Genomic DNA, 16,557 nt, shown 5'->3' on the forward strand with positions numbered 1-16,557 from the left:
CTTTCGTTCAAATGTGTTTCTTTCAGTACTAGTGTAGAAAGCGGTGTTGCTCGATACGGCATTATTATTCGTTGGTTGTTGAACATGAGTCCTTGACCCCAGCCGACTGTTTCTTTCTTTTTAATTGTGACCATAATATAAGATAATAAAGAATAATAAAATAATTGGTAATAAAGTAATAACCTACGCGGTTACTTTACATTTACGCGTTGTCCAACAATGCTGTATGAAGATTATTTTTTTATTTTGTGCAATTTATTCCATATTATATATTATGAATAGCTTAAGTTTTATTATAAATCGACTTTTAACTAGCAATAAACAATTCTAAAATGTTTTTTTATTGTTATAAAACCGGAAATGGACCATCTACCTTATGTAAATATACTAACAATATACGGTGTAAGCGAGAGGCGATGGTCACCCGGTTGAACCTGAGTCTGAAAGCTGCTTCCGACTGGGGAGATGCTAACAGGGTCAGGTTTAATGCGGCTAAAACACAGGCGTGTCTTTTCTCATCAAAACGGAGTCCCCTACACCTTACTCCGACTTTCCGAGGTGTATCCGTGCCGATAAGGGACCACCTTGAGCTACTTGGTCTGGACTTATCATCCAACCTCAACTTTGGGCGATACATCGAGTGCTTGGCAAAAACTGCTGCCAGAAAACTAGGCATACTTTTCAAGGTCAGGCGGTACTTCACACCTGAACAGCTTTTAAATCTGTATAAAGCACAAGTTCGATCCTGTATGGAGTACTGCTGCCACCTTTGGGACGGCTCTGCCCAATACCAGTTAGCTGCCTTGGACTCGGTGGAGCGTAAAGCAAAGAGACTTATTAACAATAATCCTCTTGTGGAGTCGAAGCTCCAAAATCTCGATCATCGCAGAAAAGTAGCCTGCTTGTCGGTTTTCTATCGGATACATTTCGGGGAGTGTGCGCAGGAACTTTTCAATTTGGTTCCGCCCTCACCGTTCCTCCTTCGGTCGACTAGAAGGTCCGGAGCACTCCATTCTTATGTCGTTGATATTCCACCTATTCGCACTAAGCGCTTTGCCTCCTCCTTTCTGATGCGTACGGCAAAGGAATGGAATGCTCTACTAATCTGTATTTCCCGAAAAGTACAATTTGGGGCTATTCAAGGCTAGAGTGAATAGGCATTTTTTAGGCAAACGCGTCCCATCGTCGGTCACATCGTCGCTTAACATCAGGTGAGATTGTGGCCAAGCGTGTGTCTATTATATATTAAAAAAAAAAAAAAACACCGACCATGCAGCACGTGCTGGTGTGTCCTTCGTGTCCACAGAACAGTAAATGCTGTAAAAGTGGTTAGTTAGCGTCTGACGCGTGCCAATCTTAGGGTCGTATTCTAGAACTCTGCTCAATGCTCAAGTCAGGATTGCACTGGAAACACAAACACTGGAAATACGACCCTAATGGCAGGGACTTGAGTATGATTTCGAGTGCTTTAAACCATACTCAAATCCTGACTTGAGCATTGAGTAGAGTTCTAGAATACGACCCATAGTTCTCGAAAGACCTACTTGAGCTCAGTCTGCCATTTTCGCTTTGTGTGGTATAGTTGTGTCATTATTTCGTGCAAAGTCTCTAAAATCCTAGAAAAATGCGTTATTATATAGTATATAAGTTTATACCCCTGCAATTTAGTTGCTTCTTTTTTGGAGAACTAAATTGATAACTCCAGTTCGTCGTCGTTCAGCAATTAACCGCTAGATGGCAGCACATTGACTGTAATTTCAATATAATATCAAAACGTCGTAACTTGCAATAATAGGTATCGATGGTATAGAACTTTCAGCGATATGTCAACAGGGTAAAGTTTAAATTATATTAACAATCCAGAATTTGTTACTTCTTTTTAAATTTGAAACTACGTCCAATCAATATCAAGATTGTGTAGTGTTTCAAAGGAAGAATATGTGAATATTGGTGACATTACTTCTGATAGTAATCGAGGCTAAGGCACTTCCATTGGCTTTTTTCTGCCGTGTTCGTCTCCAAACACCTGCACATACAAGCCACAGATAGTGTAATCAACTTGCAAATACACTTAAACCAATATCAAAAAAACAACAACACGTTACGTGAAAGACGATAGCTATTTCTTGCAAAGTAATATTTTAGGCTATTTTTTCATTCCGTTATAAAGACAAGCGCTGTGTAGGTAGCAACCGGAGTTGTTGCAAATATCAACATCCGCATCAGCGTCCGCATTCATTGATGCCGGTATTCATTACGGATGTTAAAGTGGTGACATAATCTAAAAGGCACGCTGGAATAATTAATTACAAACCTTCCAAACGAAACGTAGCTCAGCTGTTGTTTTGAAAATAGAACTTTGATAAAATTCTAGAAACATTAAGCTAGGGAGATTGATTGTTTTCACGCAGATTGATTGTTTTGTTAATAAATGTTACAAAAATAATTGAAATAATATCTTATTACAATAACAATTAAAATAGAAAGCTTTTGCATGTACCACAGTTAGATTCGTTATGTAGCAATAGACTTCCTTGTGAAAGAGTTCGTCCAGAGTTTCAATTAATTTACTAAATATTTTTAAACTATAATGTCAAAGTGACATTTTGTACAAGAATGTTGAAATTACCAAGGAGAGAAGATAAATTTTATTGTTGTTTTGTTTTTGTTTTTGTAAAAAAATGTGTTACATACTGCCTTACCTATTTCTGCCGTCAAGCAGTAATGTCAGCAATGCTGTGTTCCGGTTTTGAAGGGTAAGGGTGCTGGTGAAATTACAGGCACATGGAACTTGTCAGCTTATGTCTCAGTGGCAGTACCCCTCAGATCTTTACACATATATATCTACATATATATTACGTAAAAACGTAACAAGGAGCTGTATTCCTCTTAAATGTAACGGAGATTTGAATTTTTTGGGATTTTGGTCTAGTTTCTATTCGCCATTTCAGAGAAATATAATTAAATATTTTAATTCTTTTTTAACGGTTAGGTAAATAAAATTTCACAGAAAAGTTTACAATATCAAGTAACACACCCCGTCGCCACCTACACAGAACTAGTTTAAGTAACAAACCCATTTTAAAGTCAAAAGTTAATTTTAAACTCTCGTCTTAAGAATTTAACCTACGACGTACTTTGATGATTGATGTCGATATTTCTTACTTTTAATCAAGACTTAGTTTTAAAGCCATAAATGAGTTTCGTAGGTAAACGACAGACGACTAGATCTTATAGTGAAAAATTACTAGCTATTTCTGAATGCAGATTCAATAATATACCCGTTACATTTCTGTCAACGGTTAAACTTCCAGAAACCTATATCCAAACGCTGTACAAATATCTCCTGTCAGTAACAGAGCTCACTCGACTCATGTGTATCACGGCGTTGACATAGCTTTTTCAATATAATTGGCTATTCTTATGTTGTGTAAAAAGGAATAAGTTTGCTACAGTACCGGCACGCCATGATGGCCGTTTTGACAGATTACAATAGTGAGGTCAAATCGCAAATCTAAACTTTATAAACTAGTATAGCAAGGGGTAGCTGATTAAAAAAAAAAATAAAAAAAAGTTTATTATATACATACATATATGGTCAATTCGGAACTGCTTTGTTTTGCATTGAGTTTGACGCGAGTTTGCCGGAGGTAGAAGTTGTGCTGGCCAGCGATCCCATAAGTGACGATCGCATTAGGTGTCATTTTTTAACCGACTTCAAAAAAGGAGGAGGTTCTCAATTCGACTGTATGTTCTTTTTTCTATTTTTTTTTTGTATGTATGTTACGCGATAACTCCGGTATTTGTGAACCGATTTTCATGATTCTTTTTTTTGTTGGAAAGGGGGTACTTCCATAGTGGTCCCATTTCATTTTGAGGCATTTTTCTCTCAATATACTTTGAGTAGTGAGAACCGATTTTTATTATCTCCAGTGTCAAGTCCTGTATAGTGGCGAACTAGGGGATATTTCAATAAAACTTAGCAAATAGACGTAATTCCACGTACTTTTGAGGTCGGTTTTTTTTGTACTCTGTACTGAGATTATTAAAATTTCGAACAACAAATGCCGAGTTGTGTCGTAAAATTAAATATTCCATTAATTTTACTGCACATCACAATTGACAACAATGCACATCAATTAGCTCCTTCAATGTAGTTAAGAATTAATGCGAAACTTGATGAGCGGACAAACGTCAAAACGGTCATCATGGCGTGCCCGTACTTATGAGTGCTAGTTTATGTGAAGGTGTTTTTCAGTGAAACACTGATGGTGATACCTAATAGGAACCAGAATGTTTTTTTAAGGATACTATGCAGTTGGCCGCTGATGGCCTTGACTGCGCCACCGAATAAAAGAGCGAGCTGAAGGCTCTTAACCCATTAAAAATTAACTAATACTAAGTAGCGTGTCTGAGGGCACCCAAGTGGGCACCTCGGCTCAGGGCGCAACTGGGGACTTCCACCAGAAGGGCGTGCCATAGGAGAGAATGTACTCTAGTGTACGTGCTGAAATGAGGGTAGGACTTTTGGTACATGTGGAGTTGGACGTGGTGAGCGATCTGGTTGGCCTTTAAAGTGGGGAGAGTGATAGGATCGTCAGGTAAGTTGAGGCCTTCCCTTGGCTTACCTACGTACGCGATGGGGATGATCCCTGAGGGCGACGTAATTGGATGCAGCCACCACGAGGGGATTGAGGTGATAAGGAGCAGAGTCGAAATATTTATTCGATGCCTGTTTCATGACTTGGGCTATTGTGGGGAGCCGTAAATCTGTGTGGAGGTTGGCGTTGCGCTGCCATACCACAGGACACCAGTCGCGTTGCGCATGAAACTATTTTGGAAAGCCTGCAGGCGATGGATGAGCGAAAACGACGATGGTGTACGTCATAATAAGGCGAGGTGTACTCTCAAAATATACAACCGCAAGGTCGTGTAAAATCTCACCTTATTACGAAGGCAGAGCTTACTATGCTTGTTGAGGGAGGGGTGGAGACGGCTCATTATAAAGTCGCCTCTAAATCCAAAAGTGCTCTATAATATACCAAGAGATTACACAATCAATCAATCAGAGAGCCTACATTATTCCAATAACGAGATAGATGTATTACAATCTCGTTAGTATAAAGATACGCGGTCCGTGGACTTTTTTTCATAATACTAAGTGACGGGATGAACGAGCCGTGGGCCTGATGGTAAGCGACACGGTTGTCCATAACAGTTGCAGTGCCACTTAGAGCTTTAAACAGCAACGGTCGGAGGGGCACTGCCCGTCACCCTGAGACATAAGTTGACAAGTCCCATGTGCCTGTAATTTCACCAGCACCCATACCCTTCAAAATCGGAATGTATGTATTATTGCTCACATTCATGCTTAGCGGCAGTAATAGGTAAGGAGGCAGTACTAATGTGGACCCGGGCGGCATCGTGGTGAATGTTCACTGATCCCACGACGCCGACTCAACCGGCGAGAGGGAAACCCGGGGGGGTTTTAGTGGGGTAGGCCTTCCAGTGTGGAGGGAGAGTCCCCACATAAGCCCAGGGAGACTCAGGGGTATCCATAATTATTTCCCCCCCATCAAAAAAAAAACTACTAATGTGGACGTAAATTATACGTAAATTAAATATTATAATGATAAATAAATATAATGTATTCGAATGTATATTTACTAATAGCAACCCCTAGAGTTTAATAAGTATGACGATTTCAAGTGTAAATGCTTACCTATGAAATGAAGATTATTTTACTTTGGCTTAGACGAACTTTTTCAGAAGAAGCTCTGAAAGCGTGTACCGCTGCTGATACCGCTTAGAATGTTCTGTAGGATTGAATGTAGCCAGGAGAGTAGTAGCCCCCGCAGCCTCCATACAAGCTGCTTAGTAAGTTTAAAGTTCAAAATTCAAAAGGGTAAAGAAATAGTGGTAATAAATCCAATTTTATAAATATTATTCCCATTTTATTAATATTTGTGATCTTTTAAATGTTTATCGCACAAGAGATTTTTGGTAACTGGTAAACGGTTCAAAAAAAATTAACGAGAAAACGTGTTCGCTGCCGCAATCGGGCAGAGAGCGACGATGGAACGAAAAAAAAATCAGAATGGCGAGGCAAAGGAATTATTAAAGCATGATTCAAAATTTAAAAACAAGTGGCCAGGAACCAGAGAAAAGGCGATAAAAAGGTGGTATGACGATGTAAGGAGGTCACATCGTCACAGCTCTACTGTTGCTTGACGGACGAAGAGGACGAAGAGCCTAGTTCAACGTGTACTCGCGCAGATTTATCCCATTCAGTGTCCTGAGCCAAGATCCGTATCATCTTGGGTTTACTTAGACCTCAGGACGATGTAAAACAAATAAGTTACAAAAATACCTATTTAGTACACGTCGCGACATCTGGTGCACAAACAGGAACTAAATACTCGACTACGCTGTCTTGTATGGCGATTAGCAATCGACTTGAATTATAATGATTCTAGGACAGTTACAAGATTTAAGATATACATAATTCGTTTCATGTAGTCACGTTATTTTTATCACTTTCTTGTGATAAAAGTAAAAAAACCGCGCTGCGTGGAGAAGCGTTGTCAGTGTGTTCGACGGCGCGTGTTTTCCCTACAAATTGAGGTACTTCAGTGCAACGTTAAAAAACGCAGCTCCGCGCTCCGTGCAGTGTGATAATCACCTTATTGCACAAGTGACGTCCGAAGAGGGGCCAAGTTTTCTAGATTTGCATAGTCTCGGATTCGAAACGACGGATGCAGCAGGAAAGTTATTCACCCCGTGTGACATCTTTCAAAGTGCTGTATTTTGTTTTATTCGTAGTGTTGTCTCGTACATTATTATTAACAAAGTCATTCATTATACGTCCTATAATAAACCTGCCAAATATAGTTAAGCCTATCAATAAAACACAGATAAAAAAATCTATTATCTAATACGAAGAAGATAAAAAGTAATAAAAAGCGATATATGTATTAAGCGATATAGATATAAGTATGAATTTTGTCGCATTTTATTATGTCATAAAATCTATCACGACAGGTCGTCCGTAGATATGACTGTCTGACTGACAACTGTCAAGCCGACTTGTCTAATTCGATAAAAATGTTGCCTTCTCTGTCATAACTAACGTAATCGAAATTTTTTGCGAAATTAAGTTATTAACTATATCTATCATATCATATCTAGTTTCGGTTTTATCGTTAAGCAAAAGCTGCGCAACTGACATTTTTCGAAGAAAGAAAAAAACTTAAGGTGCCACGGAAGTTACAACGGCGTTAGTTATGATAGAGAGGGTATCACGAGATATGCGTAAAGCCCGGTGCCCACTGACGGGACGGGACAGCATGGGATTTTTACGTCATGTGTAGTAATAATATCTTAAGATAATGACATTATACTTGCTATTACAATGATAATGATCGTAGCTGCAAAATAAAGCTTCAGTATGCTTAGGGATACCTCGTCAGCCTTGGGGATGCTTCGGCAGCCTTCACAATGCTTCGGAACACCGAGAGGCAAGGGAAGGCACGCACGACAAGACTGATCTGAAGAGAGACAAGCATAATGAATGCTTCGGCGTGCCTAAAGACGATTAGGCATGCTTAAGGATAAATAACAGTAGAGATCCTTGTGTAAGAGTTCGTCCAGGGAAGTACTCCATCCTATTTCTGCCACCGAGCAGTAATGTGAGCAATACTGTATTCCGGTTTTGAAAAGTAAGGGTGCTGGTGAACTTGCAGGCACATGGGACATTTCAACTTATGTCTTGGGGTGACAGGCGCAGTGGCAGTGCCCCTCAGATCTTTGCGATTTAAAGCTCTGAGTGGCACTGCAACTGTTATGGACAGGAAAAAAAAGGATGCCGCGTCGTACCTAGAGATACCGCGGCATAATTGCCATCAGTAAGCGCTTGCATGTAAGCATGCCGAAGGATCCCCTGGCGAGCAATCCCGCTAAAAAATTAGTACTTACCTTGCTCAACGTATTAGCCTAGCAATACAAAGGAGAAACTCCAGGATCTTGGGCACCTTGCCGAGGGGATCCAATTTTAGTCATATAATTTATACGTAGTTGTAGTTTCCACCTTGGTTAAATAGCTTTTATTGTGTTTTTATACGTATAAAAACAAAAAAAAATACTCAAGTAAGATACGTATCTTACTTGAGTATTTGGACTATTTTTGAAATTTGGTCAACAGCACATTAGACTACACACTTTTGTTTGAAAATCGAATCCAGAGCAAGATACGTCAATGTGTAGCTTTATGTGCTGTCGATAGTATTTTTACTTCGAAAATAAAACAAAAAAAAACAGCAACACAGTATTGGCGTATTATTAATTCTAATTACAATTTATAACACAACGTGACTTTAAAGTAAAAAGACAGCAAATGCAAAAAGCAATTTCGAACTATCCCTACAATCAGCGACTCTATCCAAGTGCAATGCATAAAATCAGAAGTATCATGAAGCGAGGCAAACTTTTATTGCTATGTACTTGTTGAGCATACTATTGCTGCAAACGGATGCTTAACCGATAACCGGGTACATTCTGCGTTGTGGAGATATACGGAAAAGAACCAAGAAGTATTTTAAACAAAGGTCCTAATAATATCGTTTAATACAGTCATACATCACGCATATTCTATGTATTCTATCGTCGGGGATAGTATAATTACGCTCAACTAGCATTTGATTATGAGTCTCCATTTCGGTAATTTAGTCGCCAAATCAGAGTGAATAGACATTATTTAGATGTGCATGTTCCATCATCAACTTTACCATCACTTTCCATCAGGTGAGATAGATGTCAAATGTGCACTTATTTTTTAATAAAAAAACAATAATGAGGACCAAAATATACAAAAGTTAGGGTATCATCGCCAGCCACGTGATGTGTCAAAAGTGATGTTTGGACATTCCTGCCTGACCGTGTCTTTGTTTGTACAGAACAAATCAAATTTAGAGTGATTTTGTGATGTATTATTATATTATTCTTTGGTTACGTGGTGGCTTTGGCAGTTGTCGGGTAAAGTGGTTACCTTTGGAATAGCATAGTCCTTTGAATAAGGAGACACTAGGAGTAATAGGCTATGAAACTGGAGTTTTATTCCCTGCCTACATAAGCCTCTGTAAGTCTCTTTATGTTCTATTCTTGTCTTTGTTATTCAAACTCTCGAAACGGCGTGCAAGTAAGAGATAGATATACAGAAGTTCTTTAATTGTTATAAATATAAAGTGGTGTTAGTGTAAAAAGAAGTAAATCGTGACAATTTACTTCTGAATCTTGAATTAGTGGCGCTAGTGTCGACATAAATATTTGTGTGCTGGTGATATTTTAAAATTCCGCAATATGGTCACGTTTCAATTTTAAATCGTAGGTTTTCGATATGAGGTCCCAGGAAAAAGTAATCTTATACAAGACCATGCAGAATGAGCCTCCTCGTGACCCTTAGTTTAATCATGTTAAGCAGGGTGAATTTGTCAGCGCGCATAGGCTTGCGAAATGTATGGAATTCCTGAGGATATACATCATTTGCTCATGGAGTGTGCTCGGGCCATCGAGTATACATTTGTGTTACAGAAGAAATGTATCCATATGCATACTCGCTAATATAGACTCGTTTACAAGCTGTCAATCGTATTTCATTAAATATAATATCTTGACTTTACCATGTATATATATTTTACAAATGTGTCTTATTGTCAAGAATAATTTGAATGCATATCCTCTACATTGTCGTTCAGTAAAATTAAGACCCAAATGCAGACTAGCAACAACAGTTTCAAAATTACAAATGGTCAACTTGGGGCCATATTCGATGTCAATTAAAATTTATAACGCACTCCCTCACTTTTTGAAACTTATAAATAGCGTAAAAATGTTTAAAAATCAACTTAGTAAACATCTGTCTCAAAAATGCTACTATTCATTGCAAGATTTTTTTAATGACAAGGAAAATTGTTCATAACGTCATAAAAAGGAATTTTGATATGTTAACTATATTTATAAAAAATATTACATAATTATGTAATTTAATAAAATGACAAATGTTATGACTATTATTATATAATTCTAGAATAATTTGACGATTAATTTTTTTGAAATACTTTATACTTCAATTTGACATTCAATTTCCAATTAATTCATTGACTTTTCAGAAAATATTTTGTTTAGATTTAATTATCATTATAATGATATTTTAATTAATGGTAATCAAAATGTGTATTTAAAAAATTGACATTGCTACGCCCTTGCAGGGTACATGTTTGATACTGTAAACTACTATAAGAACTATTATGTAACAACATGTTTCGCAATAAACGTTATTATTATTATTATTATTATTATATAACCAGAAATAGTGACGAAATTTCATTTAATTTTTTATTATTCTGCCAAATTATTAAAAGTGAAAACTGCACTCCAATTGGCCAACCCGAGTTCGAAACAATTGACGGTGTCGTCAATTGTTTCAATAGAGAAACGACAATGACGAAAATTGAAAAATTACATATTTAATATTTAATTACGATGTAATGTGATTACGTTTATTTTGTAATTAGAAGTCTTGCTGTTTTTCCCACACTACCGAATGGAACAGCCCCCCATAATTATAGATAATACACAGGTCAGTTGTTGATGCTGTACTATTTCAGCTTTCTGCTTTGTGATTTCAGCGCGAAAGAGTTGATATTGAAAAGTGATATAAGGCCCATTTACCTGATGAGTACCAGGGATGGATGGCGCATATTTCGTCTCTATTTCTGGTTATATATTCGATGGTTCGGACGGAACCTGTCAGGGCGCAGTTATTTGCACGTGCTGGTTTCCGTACATTTAATGTTGGGTGGTTTAAATCTGTTTGAATTTTATTAAGTGTTTTCTTGTGGTATTGTTTTTCTAAAGGGGCTGACATGTTCAATAACGATGAAAGCCCCTAAATAAATAAAAAGTAAAAAATCGAAGGCTTTAAAAAATTAGAATAAATAATGGGAGAAGGAATAAAATCACCGTTGACGGTTAAAAAATGATTGCGTGATTGCCTTCAATGATTAATTTCCAGATGTGGCCACATCGTCTATAATCTATTGTAGCAGTTAATATTGCAAATCGATTAGTTTATTTTCTAGATGTTCCTTTCTGTGTTACAGTTCACAGTGAAAATGACGATATTAAACCACACCATCAATAGTAAAGTAACTTAATTCGAGAACAAATATTTTTAGAAAACTAGCAAAACGAAAACGATTTTTTTTTAAATAAAAATTTAGCGCATATTTTAAAAATGGGCGGGAAAGTTTTAAGTTTATGTATAATTAATTGAAAATGCTCAGAACTGAAGAATTATACAGGTGTCGTATTGTGTCGTGATAATGATAAAACCACACACATTTAGATAGTAAAACTATCGCAGTTAGATTGGGATGTATAACACGTCCCTGCTCTGCTCACACGTGAAATACGGGTACAGAGATATGTCGGGTTTTCAGCCCTTTCAGATATTCGCTTGTTTTGTCTTTACAAATTTCATTGAATGAAAACGACTTTGATAACAAATAGAGCATCAAATGACACTAAGGGTCGTATTCTAGAACTCTACTCAATGCTGAAGTCAGGATTTGAGTATGGTTTAAAGCACTCGAAATCATACTCAAGTCCCTGTCATTAGAGTCGTATTTCCAGTGCTTGTGTTTCCAGTGCAATCCTGACTTGAGCATTGAGTAGAGTTCTAGAATACGACCCTTAGAGCTGTATTTTATAAGTAAATGCAGGACTTTATTGAAAATGGAATTTTAAATTACCAGAAAAATGGCAAAAGATTGTAAATCGACATAGCCAATACATAATTGAGTAAAGTATGGTATATTATATGGTAAGGTATGATATATATGGTATATTTAGATTTTTTAAAGGTTTTTCATTTATACCTCGATATCGCACGGAATTTTTACCCAAATCGATACATAACTAAGATTAAGTTAATTTTAAGTGCCTACGTGGCCGAACGGTTACCATGCTTTTCTGTCACACAGAGGTTTCGGGTTCGATTCCCGGGCCGGGAGAAATATCTAAATGGCCTAAATTTGTATATCTCGTGAGTTTCGGTGTAATTCGTGTCTATGTATCGTTAAAAATTCAATAGTATCAACACCTATTATTACAACGACGTTTTGATTTTAAATTGAAATTGGGATCAATGTCCTGCCATCTAGTGGTCAATAGCTGAACGACGGCGAAATCGAGACGTTTACTAAGTTCTCTAAAAAAATGCGATCATATTGCAGGTTATGGGGTTTACTTTCGCGTCTTTAACAAAAAATTATCGTGACTAACAGAAAATTGAAAATTTATTAAAATTACATAAAATAAGACTTAATGATGATATGAACACCATCATAGTCTATGTTATAAATGCAACTATTTACACTCCAAAGTAGCGAAATACACGCATTTTTCTATGAATTTCGAGATTTTGTTCGAATTAATCGACACGACCATAACGTTTAAAGCGAGGACTGAACCCAATTTTAGGGAACTCCGCAAACTGATGGCACACGTGCTGCGTTGTACGTAGAACTTCTACTGTATTTATTGTTCCGTGTGACAACCCAACGCTCCAACCAGACGCACGACTTATTCGTCTTATTACTTGGTATCATGAAAACAAATCCGATGACACTACAATAATATGGTACTACAGTAATATGGTACTATGGTAGATCAAATGATCTAACATTGAATAGAATAAAATAGAAACCATTTATTGCAACGACACAATATCAAAAAGACACAAAAAATAGTAATATAAATAAAAAGAAATAACACAAAAAAACAATGTGGCAACATTTAATTAACAAGTTACGTAATACTAGAATTGTGTGCGGCTGTGTATGTAAACGGATCCCATTCAACTAAAGTCAGAACCAAGACTAGGCTGTGACGCTGGTTTTCAATCGTATACGTCCCGAAGTGAGAATAAAATAAACTACGTAAATACTTATGTCTTATGTGTGTATCGTGTTATTGCAGTGTGTCGAATAAATACTTGCATAATCTTTGCAATATAACATATATAAATACATACAGTTATAAGTGTGTAATAGTAAAACATTTCACACATATTTAGTACATTACTCCAAAAATAATTGTTAGGGACAGGCGTACGCGTCTGGCCGGTCAGAGCTAGAATTCAGAGGAAAATGAATAATTCAGGAGCTCTGAGCGGCGTGGCGACCCATCGATAGGACCGGTACGGTGTGGGAGACACCGTACCGGTATAGATATAAGCGATTATGATTATATTTATCAGTTTGATTAGATTCTTGGATTAGTTGTTGTCTTGCGCTCTTAGTAGTTAGACGTGTAATGTAGTAAGACGTGTGATTGTAAGTCAGATCGACATAAGTTTTCATGAATATACAGTCCACTTCACATGATTAAGGAGTTTCATTTCACAAGGATATCGAAAGCGGTTACCTGCAGAATAAGAAGGTTCAACAGTTTGGTCCATTCGAGCAGGATCGACTAGCGAACAAGGAACAATAATAAACAAGATTAACTATTTTTCGTAAAAACAGCAAAAAAAAAAGCGATCTTTGACTTCAACATGTAGCAACTATTATTGTTACGCTGTTACCATTTCGAATAATGCTACATGAAATAATGTTTCTTATGATTATTAAATAAAATAAAAATATGTAATTTTATTATTGTAACATTGTTATAAATACAATTCCGTTATCATATTTCATTAGAAGTCATTCAATTGACTCTAAAAATAAATTACATACGAGCGCCCTCGCAAGATACGCCATATTTGACCCGAGTAACAAGTTTTTGTGAACTTGTGATAAAGAAGAAAAGATTAAAATAGACGTTGCAACCAGGATAGTCTGTGGACTATTCAACTCCTCAACTCGCTTGTACATTTGTATGACGAACGGCTAAGAAATCGAATTTCCTGCCGGCAGACTTATTCCCTGAACGCTATAACTTGGACCTTTTCAAGCGAGAGAGCTACGTCGTCGACCTCACGGAAGAAAAAAATGGAATGAAATACCATATTGCATGACTATAAGCTTTACTTTCTTTTCTTATACCAAAAAAAAAATTTTAACTGCCTCGGTGGCCGAACGGTTACCATGCCGGACTGCCATGCAGAGGTCCTGGGTTCGATTCCCAGGCCGGGAGAAATATGTGTATGGCCTACATTTATTTCTCTCGTGAGTTTGGGTGTAATTTGTGGTTGTCTATGTGTGTGTCCATGGCACCCGCGACACAGGGTTTCCCTAGTGCGGGGCTATGTTGAGTGTGAGCGTCATTATTTCGATAAACAAAAAATTTTCAATTTATTAACTTAAGAATTTCCGATGATATGAAATACCACAGGCAATATTTTTGGTGCGCCTATCTTTTTTGCACTCCAAAACAGCGCAATAGATAATAAGAAGACTTTTTTAAATTTTAGAAAATTTGCACGAAAGAATGACACATACAAAGCGAAAACGGCGGACGGAGCCCAGACAGTTCTTTCGAGAACTGTAGATGGCACGAGTCAGACGCTATCTAACTACTTCTACTGTATTTATTGTTCTGTGGTCGACTTCATCGTCACTTTCCATTAGGTGAGATAGAGGCAAACGCGCACTTATATATTTTTTACGTTTGAGGGCATGTGTGTTTACATTGTTGTGTTTTTAAGTAAACTTGTACTATGAGCGCTGGCTGTCTTTCCGGTAAGATTAATTTGGGAAATGAGCTACTGGGTATTCTGGGTAACTTCCCGGTGTAAATTGCATAGTTTACGAGCAGGTTTGGTGTGGTAATTTACGCACATTAGGTATTATTAATTATTTTGTCTAATTTTCTTATTCTGTTTTCGATAATAATAATGAATTGTGAAATGGGTATGAATTGTGGTCTTCTTCATAGCCAATTAATAACACAATGATTTTCCACGTGGAAACCGTATAATCTTGACTCCAAGTAATTAGAATTTTGATTACACAAGTCATGCAGACGTCGGTGAGGAAACGACAGGTAGCGGGTGGGGGCGCGTACAAATATTATATATAGTCCTGAAAATGATTACAATGCAATTTCAAATTGCAAATTCATTTAGGGACAAGATTCTACAAGATTCCAGTTAATATTCACAATTTACTATTAACGAGATTAATAACTACAGCGAAACAAAAACTTTACATTAATAACTATTTGTTATGCAAGGTTGCAAAATTATTGTTTGACACGAGTATAGAAACCTAAGCAAGCGAAGGAAGCTAATATTGAAAGAAACCATGAGCGAAGCGAGTGGTTCAAAAATAGATTCCTGAGCGTAGCGAGAGTTCCAAGCCACGAGACGCAAAACAACTTTTGCTGCCGAGCGAAACACAGAACTTTTCACTTCACTATAGCGATGAACATGGTAGATGAAAGAAAAACAGTTGAACTATAAAACATTAGTTTTTTTTAATTAAAAGAAAAACTTTATCTTCGGATGCGTTCTGAATTTACATTCATCATTCTTTATTCTTGAGCTTGTACTTTTATTTTGTGTGAATAACTTATTATTGAAATTATTTGTTCTTCGACTAATTAAAATAATCCAAGAAACCATTGACTTACAATTATATGGATGTCGGGTCCGCGCTAAAAAGCGTCCGAACTTATAGGGCGTTAAAATCGTATACAGAGCGTCATTCACGCTTTAGACTTAACATAAACATTCTCCCACATAGCATCGATTCCTGTGCGCAAGAATACCTAAACCTATGCTCTTTTCATGGATTACTACCCGCCCACACTCTCCCTACACATCAAAGCGGCTCTTGCTTAGACCATATTATGCTTAAATCTATTTTTAAATCAATAACATTAGTTACTAACTCTACAATAACCGATCATAAAGCTGCCCTACTAACCTTAAATTGTAAATTGCTTAATTCGACTCGCACGCAAATAATTTCTAAAATTAATATAAATAAACTTGAAGAAGATTTATGCAACATTGACTTTAACCCAGTTTATAATTCTGATGACGCGGATTATTGTATGTCTTACTTAGTAAATAATGTACAGCAATCAATATTAAGTAATAGCAAGGTCATGCGATTAAATAGTAAAAATTACAATATCAAACCTTGGATTACACCAGGACTTATTCGCTGTATGCGTCATAGGGATAAACTACATATGAAGGCAAAAAGTAATCCAGCTAATTTAATTCTACAAATATCATACAAAAGATATAGGAACTTTTGTAACGATCTACTTAAAAAAGTTAAAAGCTGTTATGATAAAAAAGAATTGGAAAAAGCTGGTACAGACAATAAAAAGGTTTGGAAATATATAAAAAAGGTAACCTACATATCGAAACAGCATAAATCATCTACAGGATTATTAAAAAGCCACCCATCTGATCGTATTGCTGTTAACAAAGCAAATGAATTTTTCGTTAATGCAGGTAAAAATCTGGCACAAAAAATCCAGAGTTTTCCGCTTTCTCAACCACGTTGCTCTCAATCAATCTGTAGTAAGTCTCTGGGATCA

The 16,557-nt window shown here is 36.8% G+C and overlaps 1 protein-coding gene across 1 annotated transcript in view; it reads left to right on the plus strand.

Moving 5' to 3' along the window:
* The window catches only part of LOC113240581 (prostatic acid phosphatase-like), a 55,254-nt gene that overhangs the window by 1,126 nt on the left and 37,571 nt on the right, over positions 1-16,557 (plus strand). The window lies entirely within an intron of this gene.

The sequence above is a fragment of the Hyposmocoma kahamanoa genome, unplaced genomic scaffold (assembly GCF_003589595.1).
Source record: "Hyposmocoma kahamanoa isolate Upper Pololo Valley unplaced genomic scaffold, ASM358959v1 157, whole genome shotgun sequence".
In the NCBI taxonomy this organism is placed as follows: Eukaryota; Metazoa; Arthropoda; class Insecta; order Lepidoptera; family Cosmopterigidae; genus Hyposmocoma; species Hyposmocoma kahamanoa.